The sequence below is a fragment of the Spermophilus citellus genome (assembly GCF_964194105.1).
Source record: "Spermophilus citellus genome assembly, chromosome: 1".
Classification (NCBI taxonomy): Eukaryota; Metazoa; Chordata; class Mammalia; order Rodentia; family Sciuridae; genus Spermophilus; species Spermophilus citellus.
The window spans coordinates 185207148-185231269 of record NC_138182.1 but is presented as its reverse complement, the minus strand read 5'-3'; the positions used below and the strand labels follow the sequence as shown (position 1 = coordinate 185231269).

The window sequence follows — 24122 nt, the reverse complement described above, 5'->3', positions numbered from 1 at the left end:
CACTCCTTACCCAACATCCCTCAAATCCCCTCCCCCACCTTTCCTAGCTCTAGTAATCACTACTGTAGCCACTAATTTTTTTGAAAGGTGTGTCATTTTTTAATGATTTTATTTTTTAAGACATTAAATTGACAAAAATTTGTATGTTCAAGGTGTACAATATGATGATCTGATATACATAATATACGTTGCATACTGATGACCACAGTCAAATTAATAGACGCATCACCACCCATAGTCAGCACTTTTGGAACTCGTTTGATTTAATAGAATTACATACTCTTTTCCTAGTTATATGTTGTTTCTCTCTTAAATCAAAGAAGATGGAGGATCCGTGCTTCTTTGCAGAAGAGGCTCAGTGTTTTCCTGTGGTGTCTCAGCTCATGGTAGTAATTGCTGAGCAAGGTCCCAGGGCACTGGAGTGGGTCCTGCATCTTGGAAAAGGCCTGACTTGGCAACAGTGGGGAGAAAGAGGCCAAGGGAAAGTGAACTGCCAGGAAAACAGGGAGCCCAAGAGGAGCCCTGCTTTAGAAAATGTGCAGGACAAGAGCCCAGGGAAATATGTGGGAGATGAAAACATAGGAAGAACTGACCCAAGGACAAGACAGGAGAAACTGAGTCCCCAAATTCACCCTCCTTGGGACCAACTCTGTGAGCAGTAAATACTTAGATATTGACCAATTTTCAAAGTTTTATTTCTGGTCCTGCAGCCAGACTATTTTTTTTTTGTCATTGTCTTCTTTATTCAATCAAAAAACATTTGTTAGGTGTATTCTAATGCTCAGCCCTGACAATACAATGATGAAATTATGGTCTGTGATTGGTCTCTGAAATAGGTTTCCCTGGGTCCTCAGTCCAGCCAGCCAGAACCGAAGCAGCCTGGATATGTTCCATACAGTCCAGCATCAGCTTCACACTAGCACTGTGCCAGCTCCTGGAGTCCAAGGATGAGGGAGGTCATTCCACACACCAGAGCCCAGGGGCCAGCAGAAGCGGCAGACTAGTCAGTGGCCAGTACAACCCCAGGGAGCAAGAGCTGTGGGAGGTAGAATGCAGGAGGCCATGGAAGCTGAAAAGAGGGTCCCTAACCTTAAGCAGTTTCCTGCAGGAAATGTCCCTTCTTTCCTTCATTCAGCAAATAATTACAAAACCCCTGTTAGGCAGACACTGCTCCAGATGCTGGGCACCCAGTAAGAATGTGCTTCTGGAACTGATATCCCAGGAGGAGCGGGGAGACCAGAACAAATTAATAAGGATCAAATAAACTTGATAGATGGTGGTAAGTGTTTGAAGAGCACAGCAGAGAGAAGGAAGGAGAGTGATAGGAAGGACAAAGAAGGACATGGAGGGGGGCAGCAGAGGCAGGAGAGGAGCCCTAAATACCATGATGGACCAGGTGAGGGCAAGGGTTCAAGGCAGAGTCCTGAGGAAAGGTCTGAGGCAGAGGCAAAAGCCCAGCCTCCTCAAGAGCCACAGAAGGCCAGTTTGAATAAAATGACCTGGATGGGATGGACGACTGAAGATGAGATCAGAGTTATAATCAGGACCAGTTTATGAGGGCCTGACATGTATTTGGGATTTTATCCACAGTGCAATGGGACAATGGGAAGCTGTAGGATACTGATATAGAATCTCTTTGGGGGAGGGGCGGGCTTGGGGATCAAACCCAGGGCTTGGCGCGTGCTAAGCATGTACTCCATCACTGAGCTACCTCTGCAATCTGATACAGATATGTCCTGATTTACACTTGCTAAAGGTAACTCTGGTCAAATGGATGGTTGGGTATCATTTGGCCCCAAATGGTGAACACCCATTTAATCAACATCGTCATATGAACGGCAACCACCCCATAAAATAAAGGCAATCCAAACCTGCAAATCAGGAAGACCACAGACTTAGACAATCTTTCATATCAAACAAGTTTTAGATTTCTGAAAAACATAATACATTGCCCAGAGTTTTCTCATTTCGCCTAAGAAGAGTGAAACTTTATATAAACTGATACTGGTCCTACCCACAGACTCTCATTCTCACAATAGCCTTAAAAAATGGTGGATTCACAGAATTACAATCAATCAACAAACATTTTCTGATCACCTTCTATGTGTCAGGCACTCTGAAAGACACTGAGAGATGTGCTTCCTCCCTTTGTAGAGCCCCAGCCCACGTGGCCAGCAGAAGAGCTCTAGTTTAGAGGCATTGTATGGACCAAGGAAAATCAAAATAACTAATTGCACAGGCACCTGTTTGTAGATTTGTGATGAACCTGATGCAGCTGGTGATTAAAAGCAGCTTGACCTGTCTGTGGGCTGAAAGATGAGTGCAACAGTTTGGGAGTGTTGCAGGGAGAGCCTATCAGGGTTGGGAGGGGCAGCCACTCATCTTCTTGGGAAAAAAAAACTCCTATCAAAGTTGGGGCTTTCCTCATAATTCATTCAAAGGAAACCAAGTTTGGGGCAGTGTCTGTGTATTACAGTATCTCTTCCCTACATTTTCCTAATTATTTCCGTTGGCCTAAATGGGGATTCTCTATTAGGAAGTTTTAGAACAGGTGGTGATCAAAATCTTGGTCCTATTAAGAAGATTAAAAATTAATAAAATACATTATTGAACTTTGATAATAAGTGCAAGCAGATAAAGCTTCTCAATTGCATGCTCACCAGCAGCAGAATGGAAAAGAACAAAAAGTGACCATAGTGAAAGGATTTCAGAATAACAACCATGCTCTCTGCCACCTATCAAAGACAGTCCAAAGCAAAGACAGGCTAACAACCCACGGGTGCTTTGGCTTCCTGTTCCTAATGCTATAGCCCAAAGGGCAGTGATTACTTTAAAACAGTGGTTTGGAGACTTGCATTAGGATCACAAGAGGAGCTAATAAGAATGAAAACTCCTGGATCCCTGTCCTAGGCCTCTTAGACTGAATTGAAATGCTCAGGACCTGTGGTATTGGATAAGCTCTTTAAGCAATGCTGACCTTGAGGACTGCTGTCATCTGGGCTCCCTAACTAGCTATGGATGGCCAATGAGAGAGAAGTGTGGGGAACCTGCAGATGACTTGGCAGGAGATCTTGCAGAAGGTGGTCTAGTGGAGGCAGGTGCAGAGGACCATTTCCAACTAGGCCATTAGTGTCCCTACAGGGAGGGAATGGTCTTTTTTTTTTTTTTTTAGTAATTTTAAATAATCTGTGGATGCTCTGTAAACTCCACTAGTTATTGTTGATGCTTGGCTTAATCTTTCCCAAAGCTATTTTGTCCACCTTGATTTTGTAGGGCCCTTTGGGCTAAAAACTATAAAAGCCAGATATTGCTCTCAAACACTCCAACATTCACATAGAAGTTTTCAGAACAACCTCAAACATGTTGCTTAAGAAGATAGTCTCTAGAGAATGTTCTCTCTGATATGCAGATACTAACACACAATGGGGGGGGGGCAGAGAATAGAAATTCATTGGTTTAGACGAAGGGAAATGGGATGAAGGGAGAGGGGGTGGGAATAGGAAAGACAGCAGAATGAATGGGGCATACCTTTCCCATGTTCATATATAAATATACCGCCAGTGTAACTTCACATCATGTACAACCACAAGAATGGGAAGTTATACTCCATGTATAAATAAAATGTCAAAAAAACATTCTACTATCATATATAACTAGAAAGAATAAATAAAAAATTTTAAAATAATAAATAAAATTTAAAAAGATATATCTATATATCTATATCTATCTATCTATCTATATATATGCACACACACATATCCATTTAAATTCTAAAAAAAGAAAATATGCTCTAGATACTAGAGGGCTGTGTGTTCTTGCCCAAGTTGTGCCTCAGTTTCCTCATCTGCACAGGGGGTTAACCACCAGTATCCACTTCACAGGTAGCAAATGGGAATATCTATTCAAAATCCTTTGCATGTCCATAGAAGAGAATCAATGCAAGGTAAATATTTGCTCAAATGTACAAGCTTGTCAAAAATGCTAAGTCTCCAGGGGGAAGTGCCAGCAGCACACCCTACTGACACAAAAGTCACCCTGGAGGGTTGGGGGAAAGAGAGATGAGCTTATTCACGAGGAAACAGATGATGCTTTGTGAAGATCTCAGAGCTGTGCATGGCTGTGTAGGAGGCGAGGGGGCAGAGGAAGGGGGGCGCTGCTCTGAGCTCCTGCCTGAGCTGGGGTGGGAATGGTGTGTGACAGGAAAGGAAGAGGAAAGCAGAGAAGTGACAAACTCACTGTGCGTGTGTCTGTCATCACGGATGAGCAATAGAGACGATAAGAATCCTCAAGGCAAGCCTGTATCATTAGAGAAGGAAGAAAAAAGCTCATTATTAGGGGGAAGTTGATGTTCTGTGAAGCCAGAGCTTTTAGAACAAAAAGAAGCAGTCTGACAGTTTTCAGGGCTGGGAAGCATTGTTTTATGGATGATCCATGACAGGCCCTGGGGTCTTTTGATTTCTCTTATTTTATTGCTTTAGTGCCCCCACTTTCTCCATCAGGCCCCAGGCAGAACCCTGAGGGGAGTCTATGAAAAAAGGTTCTTAGAGGAAGAAGAGGAGGATTTCTGTGGCAGAGGGGTCTCTGTATTTAAAGAGTTTCATTTAAACTGTTTGGAAAATATCACTGAGGCAGATCAGTAGTATAATCTCATTATAAACCCAACTTTATACTTTCCAAAGGATGCAGCTTAGAGGGTGAAGGTAGGTATCATTGTAGCTGTCAAGCCTGGATTTAAACTAGGTTCAAATCAAGGTGACACACTGTCTTACCTTGAATCAATCATTTAACCCCCATGACCCTCAGTCTCCACATCTGTACATTGGGATTGAGATTCCAGCCAACCTTACAGAGTTACTGTAGGAAATACATGAAGGTCTCCGAGCAGACCCTCAGGGAATCACCCTGACATCATCTTCACATGGCCATCCTGTCGTTGCTGCCATCACTGTTGTCACTATGCCTAGGAGGTTACAAAGCAATAATAGAAACCAACTTTAAAAATCAGGAAGTTGTCAGCCTTCAAATCATAGCAGCTTTCAGAAAACACACAAATCACCTATTTCAAACTTAACAACAACGGGAACCATAGCTAGATTTATTTTGTCAGTTCCCTGCTCACTTTGATAAAGCAGTCATTTATTTCCAGGGCAGGCAGTCCCCAAAGTTCAGATCTCCCTTTAAGATACAGAACAGATGGGGCTGGGGATGTGGCTCAAGCGGTAGCGCGCTTGCCTGGCATGCGTGCGGCCTGGGTTCGATCCTCAGCACCACATACAAACAAAGATGTTGTGTCCGCCAATAACTAAAAAAAATAAATATTAAAAAAAGTTCTCTCTCTCTCTCTCTTTCTCTCTCTTTCTCTCAAAAAAAAAAAAGATACAGAACAGCACTGCTGTGCCAAGACAGATCAGTTCTCCACAGTATTTTGCTGTTATGCCCACCCCACCTCCAGTGACCAATTCCCAAGCCTCCTTTGTTCCCCAGCCTTGGTTCCCAAGGCACAAACAGCTCAGAGAAGAAAGCAGTTCTTATGGTTCTGGTCACAGGTTTTCCTGTGTCTTAGACTCAAACCCAGTGATTCATCAGTCGAGTTTCCCCAGAGCTATGGACCACTCTAAGAACATTTCCAAAAGACAAGATGTGAGAATAAGTGTGTAGAATATGGACAAGAATCATGATCCAAAGAATTAAAACACATCCTCCCAGTGAATCATTCCATAAACACTGGTGGAATATCTATAGGGGTCCAGTTCTATGCTCAGGACTGGACAATAAGGAAAAGAGAATACCGTCCTTATCTAGAAGCCGATAGCCTAGGAGACAGCAATTAAGGACCCCTGTAGCATGGAGAGGAGAGAGACCTATTCAGGGTTGGTTCAGTGACACCTTATGATGAGATTACTGGGCTCACATTCTCGGGGCAGGCAGTGAACAAACACTGAGGGATATCCTGAAATACTTCCCCATCACTTACTTTGCACCATACCGATCTCCCTTTTATGTCTTCATTGTTTCAGAATAAGAGACATCCTTACTCAAAAGCCAATATTAATATTGCTCATTATCAGCCATGCCAAAACCTGTGAGGCCACTGACCAACCATCTTATTCCCTCATCTGTAAGATAGGAACAAAATTGCTTGCCCTGCAATCAGATACTAAACATAAAACCTTTTTTTTGTAAAGTTCTGTTAAGGGAGGCAATTTTGTCCCCATCTTACAGATGAGGGGATGAAATGATGGGCCTTACAGCTCAAAGGTAAAAGAGTTGGGGTGTGAGCCAACATCTTCTGACTCCGAGTGTAGCACCTAGACCTTCACAATACTGAACCCAAACTTGCCCACCCTGACTGCGTTTGAAGGTTTTGCAGACCCAGGTAGCATTTCTACTCAATTGCTCTGAGAAACAGTGACAAAGCAGGGTTTAAGTAATGGGTTGAAGGGTGGGTGGGAGGGAGGAGGAGAAGCTGTTAACTTTAGATGTGTAATTCAGGCTGCTTATTAAGTGGCAGAAGTGTCACCATGCCCTATCTTTGCCATCCACCTTCTAAAATAAAGAGTCAGGGCCTATGATTTCCTCAGTGGGAAGATCCATCCCTCACATCCTTATAAACCCTGCAGATGGTGGGGCTTTTTACAATCACCAAGGAAAACTTTGGCCTATGAGAGGTTCCTGTTATTTGCTGAAGTCCCCCAGAAGCATGCCCTCCACATCTAGTAGAGGATCTTATAAGATAGGAGAATGTCCCAGAAATTTGTTTATTAACCCCGTCACACTTCATGGAGCCCTGGCTGATAAAATCACATCGATACTTGGTCATCCTGGTACACCATTCCTGCATCTAGGTTAGTCAAACATCCTCTGCAGTAATGACTTATATGAATCCTAGCCCCAGAATACAAACCTCTCCTCTGTGTGTATATTAGTACTATATAAGTTGAAAGTATATAAGTAATTATTGAAAGAGACAAAATAAAAACCCTAAAATCAGAATTATAGTCAGGTAGTATTGTCTATAAAATTACTCCTGTTCCAAAATATAAAGGATTATAGTAGCTTACATCTACCTGGTGTTTTCTATCTGCCAGGAACTGTTAAAGAACAGTCCTGGACGTCACATCAATGTTACCTGGAAACTGGTGAGAAATGCATATTCTCAGGCTCCACCCAGACTTGAGTCAGAAATGCTGGGAATAGTCCCAGCAGTCTATGTTTTAACAAGCTCTTCAGGTGAGTCTGATGCATTCTAAAGTTTGAGAACCCTTGCCTTATGTTAATGTTGAAAGAAATAAGGTAGAGGAACAATTGAACACTACTGTTTCCAGATTATAGAGAAGATATCTGTCTTAAAATATCAAGTGACTTCTCAAAAGGGAGAAGTACACCAGCACTGGAAGGCAGTCCATTCTGCCACCCAAGTTCCTGCTTTCCTAAATACATTTGTTCCAGCCAATGAAAAATAAGCATGCCAAAAGTCAAGGAGACAGCAATTCCTATGGAAACAAATCAAAGAGAGTTTCAGTTCAGAGCAAGCAAGCAAGAAACATTTATTGACCACCAGTTATGTGTCAGTCACCGTGTGCTGTGGTTTGAATGTTTCCATCCTCTTCAAATTATTATGCTAAAATTCCAAACCCCAAGGAGATGGTGGTGGAACCTCTGGGAGATGATTAGGTCATGGCGCAGAGCTTTCATGAATGATTAATGACTTTATAAAAGAGGCCTCAGAAAGACCCCTTACCTGGCCCTTCTGCCTGTGAGGACCCAGCAGAAGTCTACCAACTCTGACAACAGCCCTCACCAGACTCTGAACATTTTAGTGCCTAGAGGTTGGATTTCCAGCCTCAAAAACTGTAAGCAATAAGTTTCTGTTGTTTATGAGCCACCCAGTCTTGAAGATTTGTTATAGCAGCCCAAACAGATAAAGACACTATGCACAAATATCTCATTTAATTCTAACAACAGGCCATGCCAGTTAGGCACTCTGAAATCATACCAGGTAGGGTGAACTACTTTTCCAAGTTCTCCTTGCTCAGGAAGTTGGAGGGTAGAATTTGAATCCTGCTTAAACTCTCTCTAAAACTTACCTCATAGCCTCCCAGGGGCACAGTTACATATTCAGCAAACCCATGTATCCCCATGGCAAAAAGGCCAGGAAACCAAGGATAAATGTGTATGTAGCAGTAGCAAGTGAGATCACTCTGTTCCAGGGCTCAAAATCCACCTCTACAGTATCATCCTGATCTCTCCTCCCTCCCTCCCAGTTCCCTTCTCATAAACCACCTGTGAAAAGGGGGAAGACAAGTTCTTACCAAACTGAACCTGTTGATTCTTTCTATTAATTGAGCATTCACCTACCTTCCAGGGGAAACAAGGCCCTTAGAGGTTAATGCTGCCAGGAATGAGATGAATTGCTAGTTGGAAACGTAGCAATATTCAGTGAGGATTATCTTAATGTTATGGATGCCTTTAACCAGTTCCCCACACAACACACATACACGCCCTCGAAACTGGTTTAGGATTTACCAGCAACCTTCTAAATCAATGGCTTAATTAACTTTCAGGCTGTGTATGAAATGTCATGAAATGTCTCTACAGTCAAGCAGCACAAGGAGGTCCAAAACTTAATGCATTTTTATATTAACTACAGTTTCCCAGTCATCATTTTGTAAATTTTGTAAAATAGTTGGCTATTTCTTTTCACATTAAGACATAGTGTTTTTACTTCTTGATTCATAGATTCAAAGAGACACAAGGCAGAAACTTCAAGTGAAAATATTTGTTACAATAAATATATTTTTTAATATATATCTAAACAGCCCCAAATGCAAAGGCCATCTCTGTCACTCCCTAGCTTAAAACTCATGACTGGTTCTTGGTCACTTTCAGGATGGAGCCCAGGTATCCCAGGCTCTTTGCCAAGTACTTTGTGATCAGGTGGCTGTCCACCCACATTCCATCCCCAAAGTCTGATACTTCGATTACACACCCCTTGCCCTGGGTGGGCAATATACATACAGTCCCCAGAAAGTCCCCCCATCCTCAGTCCTTTGTAACTATAGGATTCTCAGGCCAGAATCCTTCTCCATTTCTACTCATCCTTCAAACTCAGCACAGTTGCCACAAGTCTTCCTTGACCACAGTGGGGACTCCCAAGGTACCCTGTACTGACCTTCATCATAGTACTTTCATGCTGGTTCATGGGAGTCAATTTAATCCTGAGTCACCACCAAAGCAAGGAGCTTCATGAAAGTATCTCATTGTCATGAGAGCCCTGCACAGGACCAGTCACATAATAAGCATCATTGTTGAATGAATGAATGAGTGAATGAGTGAATAAATGAATAAATGAATGATCATTCATTCACCTAGGTATTCATTTTGTCCACAGGCTCCAAGTACACCCTAGAAGTGAAAGCTATGATTGTTCTCTCCCAACACATTTAAAAAGTGGCTTCTAGCCCAGGAACAGTGGAGCATACCCATAATCCCAGCTGCTAAGGAAGCTGAGGCAGGAGGATCACAAGTTCAAGGCCAGGCTTAGCAATTTAGCAAGACTCTGTCTCAAAATAAAAAGGGCTGGGGATATAGCTCAGTGGTAGAGCTCCCCTGGGTTCAATTCCCAGTACTGAAAACAAAAATTTTTTTTCAAACTGCTACCATTCCCAGGGACTCATACAGTCCAAAATGGCCAGAATCATCTCAAGGCTACAGAAATTCAGTCCTGCACATGACATAGACGAACTCATTTTCATTATCTAAAGGAGTCCAGCAGTGTTCACCAAAGTCAAGATTCTTAAGATTGGTAACAAAACCCAAGCTAGGTTAGAGTCCTAAAACTAGTTCCTGTCTGGAATGGTCTAAAAGCTTAGTTTGATTCAAACCTTCATATCATAAGACCAGTGTAAGTATGTTCTATGTATTTAAGAGCAGTGGTGGGGGTAATTATAGAAGCAGTAAAGTATTATAGACAACTCTAACTCAAAAATAAAGCAGTGTATAAAGTAAGCAATGGAAAACTATACCCTGATATTGGCCCATAATGTGATTCTCCAGGGACAGCCCTAGTTTAGTTTTAGGAGGCTGATGTATAATGAACCTGTAACACAGAGTCAACTCACAGTTGGCCACATACAATATGGTTTTTACAGCAGTTTTATTAGTTGCTACAAAATAAAAATTAAAATGCTTCACACAACTGAGATGCTTTCATGGGGCTCCCAGCTTTTAAGATGAATAGGAAATAAATAGACTATCAGAAACTAGCATGAAAAATACTGTGATTTTCAACTTTTCTTAGAAAATCCAAAGATCTACCACCCCATTAGCAATAACGAGGTGAAGGTGACTGGTGCCAGATACTTAGCACGAGGCATACTTTCAAGGTAGTCACAGCCCCTACCTGGCCCACTTACCAAGCCAGTCCAGCATCTACATGCACTGGAATTTACAATCACTAATATATATCCTTATAAAACCCTTCTAAATAGCATTATGAACACTGATCTTCTCTTTTCCATTATATTTATTGTTTTTTTGTTTTTTGTTTTAGTACTGGTGATGGAACTCAGGGGCACTTAATCACTGAACCACATCTCCAGGTCTTTTTTGTATTAAATTTGGAGACAAGATCTCACTGAGTTGATTAGGGCCTCGCTAAGTTGCTGAGGCTGGCTTTGAACTTGCAATCCTCCTGTTTCTTCTTCCCAAGCTGCTGGGATTACAGGCATTGGCCACTGTGTCCAGCTTATTTATTGTTAATGTATACAATTCTACCTACATATTCCTCGGTATGGTATATATGGGGCGGGGTCTATATGTGTAATGGTATTTATAACCAATACTTTCCCAATGAATATTTACAGTAGCACCACATATTTTCACTAACAGTAAACCATATACATATATGTGTGTGTGAAAGAGTGTGCATTTATGTAAATATATACCAATATATACATATATATGTGTTAATATATATATGCATATATATGTATATATACATATATGTCTTTGTGAGTATTTCTCTTGAGTGAATTTCTAGATATAGAATTGCTGAATAAAAGGGAATGTATATTTAGGGTTGGGGATGTGGCTCAAGTGGTAGAGCGCTAGCCTGGCATACGTGAAGCACTGGGTTTGATCCTCAGCACCACATGAAAATAAAATCAAGATATTGTGTCCACCTAAAAAAATTTAAAATAAAAACTTCTTTAAAAAGGGGGAATGTATATTTAAATTTTTATTGGACAATATAAAAATGCTGAAATTGGTTTAGAATCCCAGTCATGGTTAGCCCCAAGCAGGGGCAAGGAGAGGCTGAGGCTAGAGACAGGGGTGGAGAGGTAAACTGCCCACCACTTTAGCCCTCTTCTTCAGCAGCGATAATCCTGTGTTCCTAGTCCACCCATAGTTCATTGCCACAACGGTAATATCACAAATGGAAGAGCCAGACTTAACAGGACAAATAAGTTTTTGAATTTAACTTGAAAATTTAATTCAGTCATAAATTGGGCATGAAAACAAAATGAGACAATTCTGGTTATCTCTATAGAATTTTCTATTTGTTATTGCAAACCAAAGGAATTTTACTAAAATGTATTGCCTAGCCTTTATTTAATTTGAGCATTTATCATTATTTTATCTCAAAAATAAATTCTTCCCATACTCTCTCTCTCTTTCTGTTTCAGGCTTATTTCCCTTTATACTTCTTATAAATTAACCTGGTATTACCCTGAGAAGGCTGCTCATGTTTCCATGGTTCGAGCTTTATTAAATAGAACTAAAAATAGAAATCTAGGATCAAAATGCAAAAAAGGTATTGAACATCTTTTTAAATATCATAGATGCAGCAAATGGGATGACATGAGGGTTAAGAATGCAGACTGCCTGGATCTAAATCCTGGGTTCCTTGGGCACTAGTGGACCAAAGCATCACCTCCAAATGGCTCCACTTCCTCATCTGCAAGTCTAGGTAATAACAGGGTTAGGGTTCTTTGCACAGAATCTGACACAAAATAATGTTAATTGTTATTATTTATTCTAGCATAATAACCAACCCCATCCCTCTTAAAGTTCTGAAGATGCTACAGTGCCCATGACCACGTAGGCCTTGGGGCAGCTCTGTGAGTTGACAGTCATGCAGTGACCAAATCAGAATGATAACTGCTTCAGGAAGAGAAGCCAGGAGTTGGGCTCAGTTTTAAACTGTACTTTAGATGCAACATGATAGATAATAAGAGCCCTGGCAAGGGGATAATGGCTAACCTTTGCTGAGCGCTACTCTGTCACACTCTTTGAAGCATTTTATAAGCATCTTCTCGATGTAAGCTCACAATAATCCTACGGGATAAGTGTTGTTATTACCATCGTCTTTTTTCTCAGAACCAAGTACAGAGTGTTAAAGTGATTTGCTCTAGGTCACACTCTTATTTAATAAAGTGGTAAAGCCAGGCGCAGTGGTGCACACCTGTAATCCCAACTACTAGGGAGGCTTAGGTAGGAGGTCACAAGTTCAAGGTCAACCTGGGCAATTTAGTGAGAGTCTGTCTTGAAAAAAAATTTTTTTTTTCTTTTAGAATAGGACTGGGGATATGGCTCGGTGGAAGAGCACTCTACGGAGTTCAATGCCCAGTACCATATACACACAAAATAATCATAATAATGGGGTGGCATAGGTCAATTGACTTTAGAACTTATGCTCTTAACCACTAAAGAGGTCAAAAATGATGTCAAAAAGAGATAAACTGCAGCTACAACAAAAAGAAAAATTAGTATTGTCAACTTACATCTCTGCAGCACCTGCAGATAGCAGATCTGCTCAAGGATAGCAGACTCTGCTCTAAGTGCTGTTGACACATGTTGGGAAATGTATTCCTTATGAAAAGCTTAAGTATGTATTACTGATCATATTTTTACGGACAGGGCTTGGAACTATTGAACACAAAGCTCACAAAAGCTCTTAATGGTACAGCTGAGTGTCCAAAGCATGTCTCCAGATTCCAAGTCCCAAGCTTTCTCCTCTATCAGTGAGAATTCCAAACACAAAGGAGTCATTCCTCTCAGTCATCAAATATTTACTAGGCACTCATGTCAGGCACAATGATCAATATAGGCATGGTTCCTGCACTATGAGACAAAAATTGTGTAGAAGAAACCAACTATATATGATAATAAGTGAATAAATAACATCATACCATATAATTGGTAGGTAATTATTAGCACCATCACAGCCCCCCGAAATAACTAATTTATTTGACATGTTTTAAATGTTATTTAGCCAGTAATAGAAAAATAATTCTAATTCTGAAAAAAATAAAAAGAAACATATGTTTTTCATGTATTCTATCATATAATACCAGACCTGCCTCTGAAGAAAGATATCTAGGACTAAAGCATTTGGGGAATTACTGAGTTTTGCAATTTTCCCACCTGTGTGATCAAGAGTACAATAGCCCGGGCAAATTGTCAGCTTTTGCATAGACTTGCTCTGGATTTAATAAGAATTAAGGTTGAATCCTGCTAATGGTTTTGAATCAAAATATTTACCAATTTCATCAGAAAGGAAACAGTAAAAGATGATAGGGAAGACCAGTTAGGAGCAAAATGAGCACAGAGTTGTTTTTTGTGGGTTTTTTTGTTTTGTTTTGTTTGTTTGTTTTTTAAGGCACAGACAGTATCTGTTATGGATTAACATTGACTTACTATAATTTCAGAGCTTTGAAATTATTTTTTTAAATAGTTACTGTGTTAGTCAGCTTATTGTTGCTGTTACTAAAATACCTGACAAGAACAATTTAGAGGATGAAAGATTTGTTTTGTCTTACCATTTCAGAGGTTTGAGATCTACGGTCAGAGGCTCCATTTCTTTGGGCCCGAGGTGATGCAGAACATCATGGCAGGAGGGTATAAAGGAGGAAAGCATTCAGTTCATGGCAGCCAGGAAGGAGCTAGGGGGAAAAATAAGCTGCAGAAAAGATAAACCCTTCTAGAGCATGTCCCCAGTGATCTATTTCATCCATCTAGGTTCAGCCTACCAGTAGCCCATTCAGCAATCAATGGATTGATAAGTCCACTGATGAGGTCAGATCCCTCTTGATCCAATCACTGCCCAGTCAAATGCCCCATCTCTGCACCTTGCTGCATTGGGGACCATGCTTTCAAAATGAGGCTCTGAGGGGCATTCCAAATCCAAACTATAACATCTATATATCAATTATAATCCACAGGATTACAATTATTATTTATTATTAACATTAATTATTATAATTTATATAGGATTTAAATCTCTCATTGTAACTGTTTTAGTAAATTTATAATGATTTAAACTATTTAATGATATTTTCTTAAAATGTATTAAACTAGTAATATATGTTCATTATAGAAAAATTACAAATGTACATAAGCATAATGAAAAAAATAAAAATCAGCTAACAAGCCTGGTTCCCAGAAACAGCCATTGTTGACATTTTGGCATACATTCTTCTAGTCCTAAATTATATATCTATCATTGTTCTTAAATAACCTGTAAGTTAAAAGTTTCTATATCCACTTAATTGTAAATGTTCTTCATATTATATATATATATATATATATATACACATATCATTTCAATAGTTGTATAGCATTCCCATATTATATAGATAGATAATCTGTGTGTGTGTGTATGTGTGTGTGTCTTTATCTGTTCTTCTATTGTTGCACAATAAGGTTATTTTGAACTTTTCACTATTATAAGTGATGCTTCAAGGAATATACTTAAGTACATTTCTGTTATATTAGTACAAACTTCTACAAGTGTTATTTAAGGATCAAAGGGACTTTGTTGTTGTTGTTTGCAATACTGGGGATTGAACTCAAGGATGCTTTACCACTGAGCTACATTCCCAGCTTTTTTTATTTTTTTTTTTTTTTATGTTGAGACAAGGTCTTGCTAAATTGCTGTTGCTGGCCTGGAACTTACCATCCTCCTGCCTCAGCCTCCCAATTAACTGGATTTATATGCATGTGCCACCATGCCCAACTCAAAGGGGCATATTTTTGTGGCTTTGGCTATACATTGAATTTAATTTTTATATATATATTTTTACTTTGAAATAATTATAGACTCATAATATTTGCAAAAAAATGGTACAAAGAAGTCCCTTGTGCCCTTCACCTAGCTTCATCTTACATAACTATAATATATTATAAAAACAAAAAAACTGACATTGGCACAATACAATTAACTAGACTACAGGCTTTACTTGGGTTTCACCAAATTATTTTCTATAACAGAACCTACTTTCTCTTCTCACAAAGCTGCCTTTAGAATGGCTTTCTAATCTCCTGTAGGAAAAATAATACAAATATATGTCATAGATTATTTTCTCAACTGAAAATCAAGAATGCAAGAATCTTTCACCAGATTTGAAGGTGGATAAAATCACTGTTTGTGATACAAAAAAAAAAAAAAGAATGTTTCTGTCTTCTTGATTCTTTATGATACACTGGAGCATAGTTTCTCCAAAGCCTGGGATACCCAGGACAAAAAGTGAATAACTGGATCACAGAGTGGGAAAGTTGTCCCCTTGTCCTTCTTCTTATGATTGTACTAAAAAGAAAGCTTAGGTTTAGGGCTAGTCGTTAATGCCTCTCTAACTCTTGCTAATTCTCCCTTTTAAACACAAATTGCTCAGGCCTCATGTTTAAGTCTAGGAAGACAATAGCATTTGACTGGAATTCAATGGTATTCTATTACTTTAATCAAACATGTATTCACCTTCAAACTGCAGCAAGTGAAACTGGTTTCTCATTTACAGAAGTGGTTTTTTTAAATTTCCTTTTAAAATAAGTTATTTCAATTAGGAAAGTGAGTTGCTATTCTTTAAAAGTATGTGATTATGGAAAAGACATAAAGATGGATTAAGGATACATTGTGTTAAGAGTGTTCTGGTGGATAAAGAACTAACCACATGTACCTGCGTGTTCTTCCTCAGGTTTTGTAGGGGTTAGAGTGAGAACCCTCTGGCTCCTGGTTCTTTTATGAGATCTGCTTAACAAAAAGAAGAAAAAAGAGATGAATCCTGTATCTATTAAGCATTTATTGTATGCATCACCACATTTGATTCCTCTGAACAACCCAGTGAAATAGATGCTCTTAATAACCTCATCTTATACATGAGGAATCAGAGAGAGAGTGGAATGGAGAATTTGCCCAGCTGATCTGTTAACTGTCAGAGCTGGGATTTAGATGGGTTCTATTGGACTCCAAAGTCATGCTCTTGATTGCTGGTTCAAACTGTTTCTCATTAAACTTAAGGACCATAAGTCCTCCCCAGAAAATGTACCCTGGCTCTTTGTCCTCAGCACCAGTTTGGATCACCTTTCTCTAGGGCTGGTGTTTGCAGAGGAGCACCCTCTGGTCCACTCCTTGCCTGCAAACATCCTCCTGATTGCAGAGGAAAACTCACAATTAACTTCATTCCAGGTCTTTCAAAGGCAGGATGTCCCACAGCCATCCACCCCCCGCTGTTCTGCCTTCCTTCATTTCCACTGTTGGAAAGATGCCCACTCCCTTTGTCCCAGTCCTTGAATAGTTCCAAAGGTTCCCTTGTATCACTAGAAAATCAAGTCACATGGGCAAAGTCAACTCATGTCGGCAGATAACAGAGCTTTATTTACATATTAAAACATTCACCCAGGTCCATACTAGGTACTAAAGGAAGAGAGCAAGAAGTAGAGACCCTGGCCTCCACCAAGAATGTAGTGAGAGTCAGAGAGACTTGACAAACAAGCAGCCCTCACACTTCATATTTCCAATCACCTGACCTCCTAGGAGGGACCCTTAAGGAACTTAAGGATTGGATTACAAATGGTTAACTTTACAGCAGAGATCCTGAGAACATCAAAGGCTGAGAGCCAGTCAATTGAAAACACTGAATCTCTAAAGTGATAATTCCAATAAATAATTTGATCTACAAAAGTTATCTGCATGTTTGTTTTGTAATTTAGAGTAGGCTTCCTTAAAGGTAATTTGGGAGCAGGAGTTAGGGATGGGTTTGTGAAACAGGAGCTGAGGGAGAGCTAATCCAAGGATGAGTTATTGTGTCAGTACCTTATGAGCAAGTGGTGCTTATCGTGGGATCTTCTAAGGAGCCTTATGAAATCTGAGGACCATCCCAAAGGATGAAAAGGAGCATTTATTCACACACGGCCCATCAGTCAAAGATGATCCACACCTCTGGGTCAAGCACCTCTGAGCAAGTTCCCAATGATAATCCACGCACTTTTTAGTTCATGGCAGGGTTTTGAGGAGAGACCCAAATTTGGTAAAACTTACCTTATGTTAGAGGTGGAGCTGAGGACATTCAAAGTGGCACCAAAACTATAAAACCACTACTAACAATTTGATATACATCTGCCCACACTCAACTATTTAAGAACACCATTCATGCATTCATAAGCACATTCAAGGAATACTTATTGAGATTCACCACAAGCCAGTCACAGTGTTAGATATGCAGAGAGATGAAAAGACACATAAGTGCCTTGCTCTCCTATAGTCCATTTGGAGAGTTGGGCATTAAATAAAAGATTATAAAGTTATTGAATTACATTAGTGATAACTGTCAAGAAGGAGAAGGGTGAGATGACAAACTTCTTACTCCTGAAAAATCAAGGAGGTCTTCCCTGAGGAAGAGACATTTAAGCCCAGATTTGCAGAGAAAAGGGTAAAAAAGGCAAAGGGAGGAAGAAAAGGGTACTTAAGAAGAGTTGAAAATAAAACAGTTACTAGGACGTGTGTTGGAAGCAGGAAGAAGAGCATGAACAAATACCCTATGGCAGCAAAACTTAAAGTGTCCTGAGAATGAAGAGAAGCAGCACATCTGGAGTGGGAGTGAGGGGAGGATGAAGTGCAGGTTGAGGCAGATACTCCAGGACATACAGGGGCAAATAGGTCAGAAAAAAATTTTACATTTTTATCCTATGGTAAACAGGAACCTACTGGAGGATTTCGGGGGTTTTGTTGTTTATTTGTATGCTTATTTCTGGTACCAGGGATTGAACCCAGGGATGCCTAACCACTGGGCCACATCCCAGCCCTTTTATTTTTTATCTGTAGACAGGGTCTTGCTAAATTGCTGCGGATGGGCTTGAATTTGCAATTCACCTGCCTCAGCCTCCCAAGTTGCTGGGATTACAGGGGTGGGCCACCATGCCCGGCTTCCTGAAGGATTTTGAACGGAGGTACGATATGATCAGAATTGCTTTTTTATTTTTTTACATAAATCAAGATGTAAACAGAAGCATCAGAAGCTCATAAATATCACACAGTGTTACGAAAGACTGCAGCCTGGGATTAGCATCCAGTGGGCATTAGAACCTGTGTTGGGGGCTGAGGGTCCAAGTGTTCCAGGCAACTTCTCAGGGAGAGGTATGTGTAGTCTAGGAATCAAAGACAGTTAGCAAGTCAGTGGAAAAGACAGGGAGAAAAAAAAAACTTATTTATTGGAGCCTTTGTCAGACTCTGTGAGTACAATAGACAATAACAATATCAATCTCCATATTGGATATATCTCTGTCTTATAGAAATAATGGAGTGCACACCTCCCTGAACCATGGCCCATCAGACAGTCACACTTTTCTGGGGTCACAGAGATGTTAAGGACCCTGTTGGTGTCTGCTGAGGTACCCAGACACACTGCAAATGAAGTGAGAAGCTGTACAGATGCAATAGGGAAGGCTGGGTGTGGTCTTTTTTCCCTTCTGATGAACACCAGATATCCCCCATACAGATGTGGTCGATGAGGCTGACAGTTCATGAAATCTGGCCATCTCCGCCAACACCAAAGGATTCATCAACGGTTACCAGGATCCCCAGACTCACAGGCCAACACAGGACAGAGAGATGGTCCTCTTGCTCCTGGTCTTTAAGTTCATCTCTCCTTCCTCTCATTTTGGCTTTTCTACCCAGATCTTTCCTGCCTCCAATCAACTTGTCTCTTTGATTTAGATGAAGATAAAGTCTAAGAGGCAATGCCAAAGCCCAGATGAAGCTCTGGACTTCATCAGTTTTCTCAAAAACTTGGATGCCCTGGCCTCTCTGGGGACACCTACTTTACACCTACTTTTGCCATTTAGCCCAATGGGAAGATGGAGCACAGTAGAGATTGAGAGCTTTATCTCAAAGATCTCTATCTCATGTCACTCTGCAGCTTGAAACCTTTTAGTGACTCTCCTTTGCCTGCTACATAAAATATAAGGTTTGGTCTTTTAGTTTTCAGAGCCAGACTATGTTCCAATCTTGAACTTTCCACTCAGGAGCCAGGTGACCTTAGGAAGGATCTTTGGTCACTACACCTCATTTCCTCTTCTGGAAAATGAGAAAGACAGTACTGGCCTGTGTTGGACATGTCATATGTATTGCATCAGATTCTCTTTGGTACTCACCATCCATATGCCCAGAGTTTCTGTCTTCTCTTACCAGACTTAGATGGAATGTCCACCACAGGGCATGGGGTCCAGCATCCATGTAGCCCCAGCTTGAAGTATGGAGCATTTGATGCTCATGGGGTAAAATTTTGACTAATGGGAAGGGGAAGGTAAGAGAGACACATGCAGATCAATTCTGCCTTCTTCTCTCTCTTCCATGAATTGCTCCAAGGCACTGCTCTTCCCAAACAGAACAGCCGATGGGGAGATTCCCAAGTAGCCAGTGTACACACCTGCTGGGCCTCCTCAAGGCTTGTCATGAAGCAGTGTCCATCTTGGAAATGCCTTGTCTTGTGTTATCTCCCACCATCCCTGCCTTGGGTTTGAACCTCCAAAATAAAACATCAGTTATTTCAAAAAGAAAGAAACAAAGAATGCAGCCTGTAACTACTGCATAACTGTACAAATATGAATAGAAGTATTGGCAGGGTGGGTACAGGGGGGTCCTGGGGTCTGGCATGGCATGTGCAGTTCATCTTTTTATTTTTAAGGACTAAACATTTGTCTAGTTTGATGCCAAGTTAGCATTCAGCTAAGCTGGGGTGTAATCCCCATTTAAAACTCTCCTCCTTCTCCTAAACTTCAAAAGAAAATGTTTTTCTCAAGACTATCCTCATATGTGGGTGGTACTGGGGACCACCTACAGGTGTGATTTGAGAGGCACTAAAAGAACCCTTCTCCCTTTCAGTGTAAATTTTCTGTCCTTCACTAGGGCCCCAAATTCTCCCATCACAATTTTATCAGTCTGAATTTCCAATTGCCAAGTATCCTAGGAAAGAGTAACTCACTGGATTTATCCTGCTTTCCTGAGACTGAGCTAATTTGATTGGATTTTCTAAGATAGGAGAGTTTGAAGACTACTGATCATGCAGGGGCTTGAAGGGGGCATTAAATTAGATAGACTACAGATGGACAGGTCAGAGGAGCCCAATTCTCCTTTTTTGACTTTATCAACTTGTCTTCGATTGGCTCTGGGATCAGTTGGTGTGTATAGGACAAATTTATGTATGAAAGTATGGATTTATACAGTGAAACTATGTAGATGTACTTATGGCGTATATATGACTTTATAATATGAGGAGCAATCACAGTAAGGAACCCTAGTCCTGGGATTAGACCAACCTGGGCTCACAAGATTTGAAACCCTAGGAAAGTTATGGGATGCTAGGGAGGATTCAATGAGATAATCTGTTTCAAGTCTTAACACCAGGCCTTAAACTATACTACAAAGCTATAGTTTATACTACAAAAATGGCATGGTATTGGCACCAAAATAAACATGTAGATCAATAGTACAGAATATAAGTCACAGAGACAAATCCACATAAATACATTTATCTCATACTAGACAAAGGCACTAAAAGCATACATTGGAGAAAAAATAGCCTCTTCAGCAAATGGTGCTGGAAGAACTGAAAATCCATATGCAGTAAAATGAAACTAAACTCTTATCTCTCACCATGTACAAAATTCAACTCAAAGTAGATCAAGGACCTAGGAATTAGACTAGAGACCCTGCACCTAAGAGAGGAAAAAATAGACCCAAATCTTCATCATGTCAGATTAGGCCCTGACTTCCTTAACAAGACTCCTAAAGCGAAAGAAATAAAATCAAGAATTAATAAATGGGATAGACTAAAACTAAAAAGCTTCTTCTCAGCAAAAGAACAATCAATAAGGTAAACAGAGAGCCTACATTTTGGCAGCAAAATTTCACCACATGCACATCAGATATAGCACCAATCTCCAGGATATATAAAGAACTCAAAAAACTTAACATCAAAAACACAAACAACTCAATCAATAAATGGGCTAAGGAGCTGAACAGACACAATCAATCAACAAATATATGAAAAACTGTTCAGCAACTCTAGTAATTAGAGAAATGCTAATCAAAACTACTCCAAGATTTCATCTCACACCAGTCAGAATGGCAGTTATCAAGAATACAAACAACAATAAGTGTTGGTGATGATGTGGGGGGAAAAGGCACACTCTTAGATTGCTGGTGGGACTGCAAATTGGTGCAACCAATCTGGAAAGCAGTATGGAGATTCCTTAGAAAACTTGGAATGGAGCCAACATTTGACCCCCCATCCCACTATATCCAAAGGACTTAAAATCAGCTTACTATAGTAACGCAGCCACATCAATGTTTATTGCAGCTTATTTCACAATAACTAAACTGTGGAAGCAACCTAGATGCCCTTCAACAGATGAAAGAAACTGTGGAATATATACACAATGGAATATTACTCAGCATTAAAAGAGAATAAAATTATGGCTCTTGCAGGTAAATGGATGGAGTTGGAGAATATCTTGCTGAGTGAAGTAAGCCAATTCCAAAAAGCCAAAGGCCGAATGTTCTCTCTGATAAGTGGATGCTGATCCATAATAGGTGGGAGGGCATGGGGAAAATGAAGGAACTTTGATTGGGCAAAAGAGGGGGCCAGGAAAGATGGTGGAATGAGATGGACATTACTACCCTAGGTACATGTTTGACTGCACATACAGTACAATGCTATATCATGTACAATCAGAGAAATGAATAGTTGTGCTGCAATTATGTACAATGAATCAAAATGCATTCTGCTGTCATATATACTTAATTAAAATAAATAAATAAAATAGATTTGAAAAGAAGGAAATAAATAAAGTCTTAGCAGTTGGGCTATGCAGCTAGTATTTGATATATGTTACTGTTATTAAGATTATGTGTGTGTGCATCATTATGGAAGCATGCGTGTGCATGTAAGTGCAGATGTGGAATATCAGGGAGATAGAGTGTGTTTAAGAATAAGAAAAGGAAGGAGATAGGATGTTGCCAACCCCTGCAGCAGAAGTTCTAGCATTGAGTGGCCCTTTCTGGGGGTGAGGGGACTGCAGGGATGCTCTCAGAGGACAGCAGCTTTACTAAATGGGAAACAGTAAGGAGAAGACAGAGCCTCAAACAATAAAAGATGTGCTTATGGGCACAGAACCAAGAGTGGGAATTAACTGAAGGATACAGGAAATTAACTAAATTAACTGAAGGATACAGGAAAGTGAAATGGGATGGGGTTTTTTTTTTTCTTTTTTGGGGTACTAGGGATTGAACTCAGAGGAGCTTTATAACTGAGATATAACCTCAGCCCTTTTTGTTTTGTTTTGTTTTGTTTTAATTTTTAGATGGGGTCTCACTAAGTTGCTTAGGCTTGCCTCAAACTTGCGATCCCCCTGCCTCAGCAGCTGGGATTACAGGTGTGCACCACCAAACCAGCAGGATGGGATGTTTTTGAAGTTCAAAGAGGAGTTTTAAAAAATAAGTTAAAAATTATGTCTGAAATTGACATGAAAATTAGGACTCAGTGGCCAGAAGACAGATAATTTCATTCACTCCTTCCCAAAGTTCCCCCTTGTTTTGAGCTTTATGTATGTTTGATTTTTCAGAGATGACATGAAAGAACTTGAAAGATAAGAAAACCACAATAGTGTTTTCAGGCCTCTTGGTCCCCTCTTAAGATTTTTCTTGTACCTCTCTGAGTGTTTTCCAAATAATAAAGAAATGGGTACTTATTTTGAAACAGAAAATATATTTTTAAAAAGACAATCAGTTTCTAGCCCCATTTCTGTCCTTAACTCACCAGACAACTTCAAAGAATCTCTTGATGTCTCTGGGCAGAGAGATGCCTCCTTTGCAAGAGCTGATTGGTCAATTTTGGTCATTATATTTTGACTTCTTGCCAACCTAAATGACATTTAGCTTCCTTGAACCATCTCTTCTCCTCTTGAAGTTATATCATTCTATCACAGCAGTTAAGAGCACAGACCACCTTCTGCTAGCTGTGGTGACTCTGGGGATGAGTTCTCTCTGTGTGTCTTGGTTTCCTCAACCTGAGAGTGAAGGTAAAGAGTTTAGTGTATCCTTAGGTTGTTAAAAGGGTTAAGCAGGTGAATTCAGGTAAGGTATTTAGAACAGTGCTTGACACAGATAAGGCTATCCCTGTGTTAGGTAACATTATTATTATTTACTTACTCAATTGGAATCCTCTGTAACTTTGCATGAGATGCACTACTGACAAATCAAAAATGGAAGTATAAGACCTTATCTGGGATATGAAAAGACTACAGTGGGTAGAGGGCAGGAGAAGAACTGGGACAATTGCTTTTCCTTAGTTAAAAAAGAAAGAAAAAAAAACTTCTGTATTTTGATTTCAAATAGGTGTATTGTATACTTACTTTTTTTTCTTTTTAAATTAAAGAGATTGAGTCAAAGGTCACTGAAGCCCCTCTTATTTCTAACTTCAGGGACTGGCCGTTGTCTTTAAGGAGCAGTCTTTCCTATGTGTCTGGCTAGCTGCCATTAATGTCTGAACTTCTCAGGAAAAACTTATAAAGGCTTAAATAAACAAGATCATCTTGGCATCTTTATAACTGAGCAGGTTTCGACTTCTTGGTTAGGAAGGACAATAGGGAAAATGAAAATACAAACTTTGTCAATACCTGGCTTTCTGGGGTGGCTTCTATTTTGCTTCTGATAATCCTTCCCCAGAAATTGACTCAGAGACATAAAAGAAAGATGAGCAGCAGAGCGTAGCTGATAGGCAGCAGCCTGGCGGCGAAAGCGTTAACAGGGCCGGGTAAGGCGATCCCTTGAAGTGAGTAGGACTCTG

At 40.2% G+C, this 24122-nt stretch overlaps 1 long non-coding RNA gene across 2 annotated transcripts; it reads right to left on the bottom strand.

Moving 5' to 3' along the window:
* Positions 1-299: 299 nt before the first annotated feature.
* LOC308634128 lies at positions 300-24090 on the bottom strand. Of its 2 annotated transcripts, XR_014018958.1 has the most exons (11): positions 23953-24090; positions 23094-23343; positions 19704-19799; positions 19429-19563; positions 18362-18423; positions 15957-16027; positions 13824-13963; positions 4770-4960; positions 4237-4296; positions 1090-1931; positions 300-934 (listed from the first exon to the last, which is right to left on the bottom strand). It is a non-coding gene; the product is annotated as an uncharacterized lncRNA (long non-coding RNA). The 2 variants fall into 2 exon arrangements; XR_014018959.1 differs by lacking the exons at positions 300-934; positions 1090-1931; positions 4237-4296; ... (1 more) ...; positions 13824-13963; positions 15957-16027 and having other exon boundaries at positions 17667-18423; positions 19463-19563.
* Positions 24091-24122: the final 32 nt, after the last annotated feature.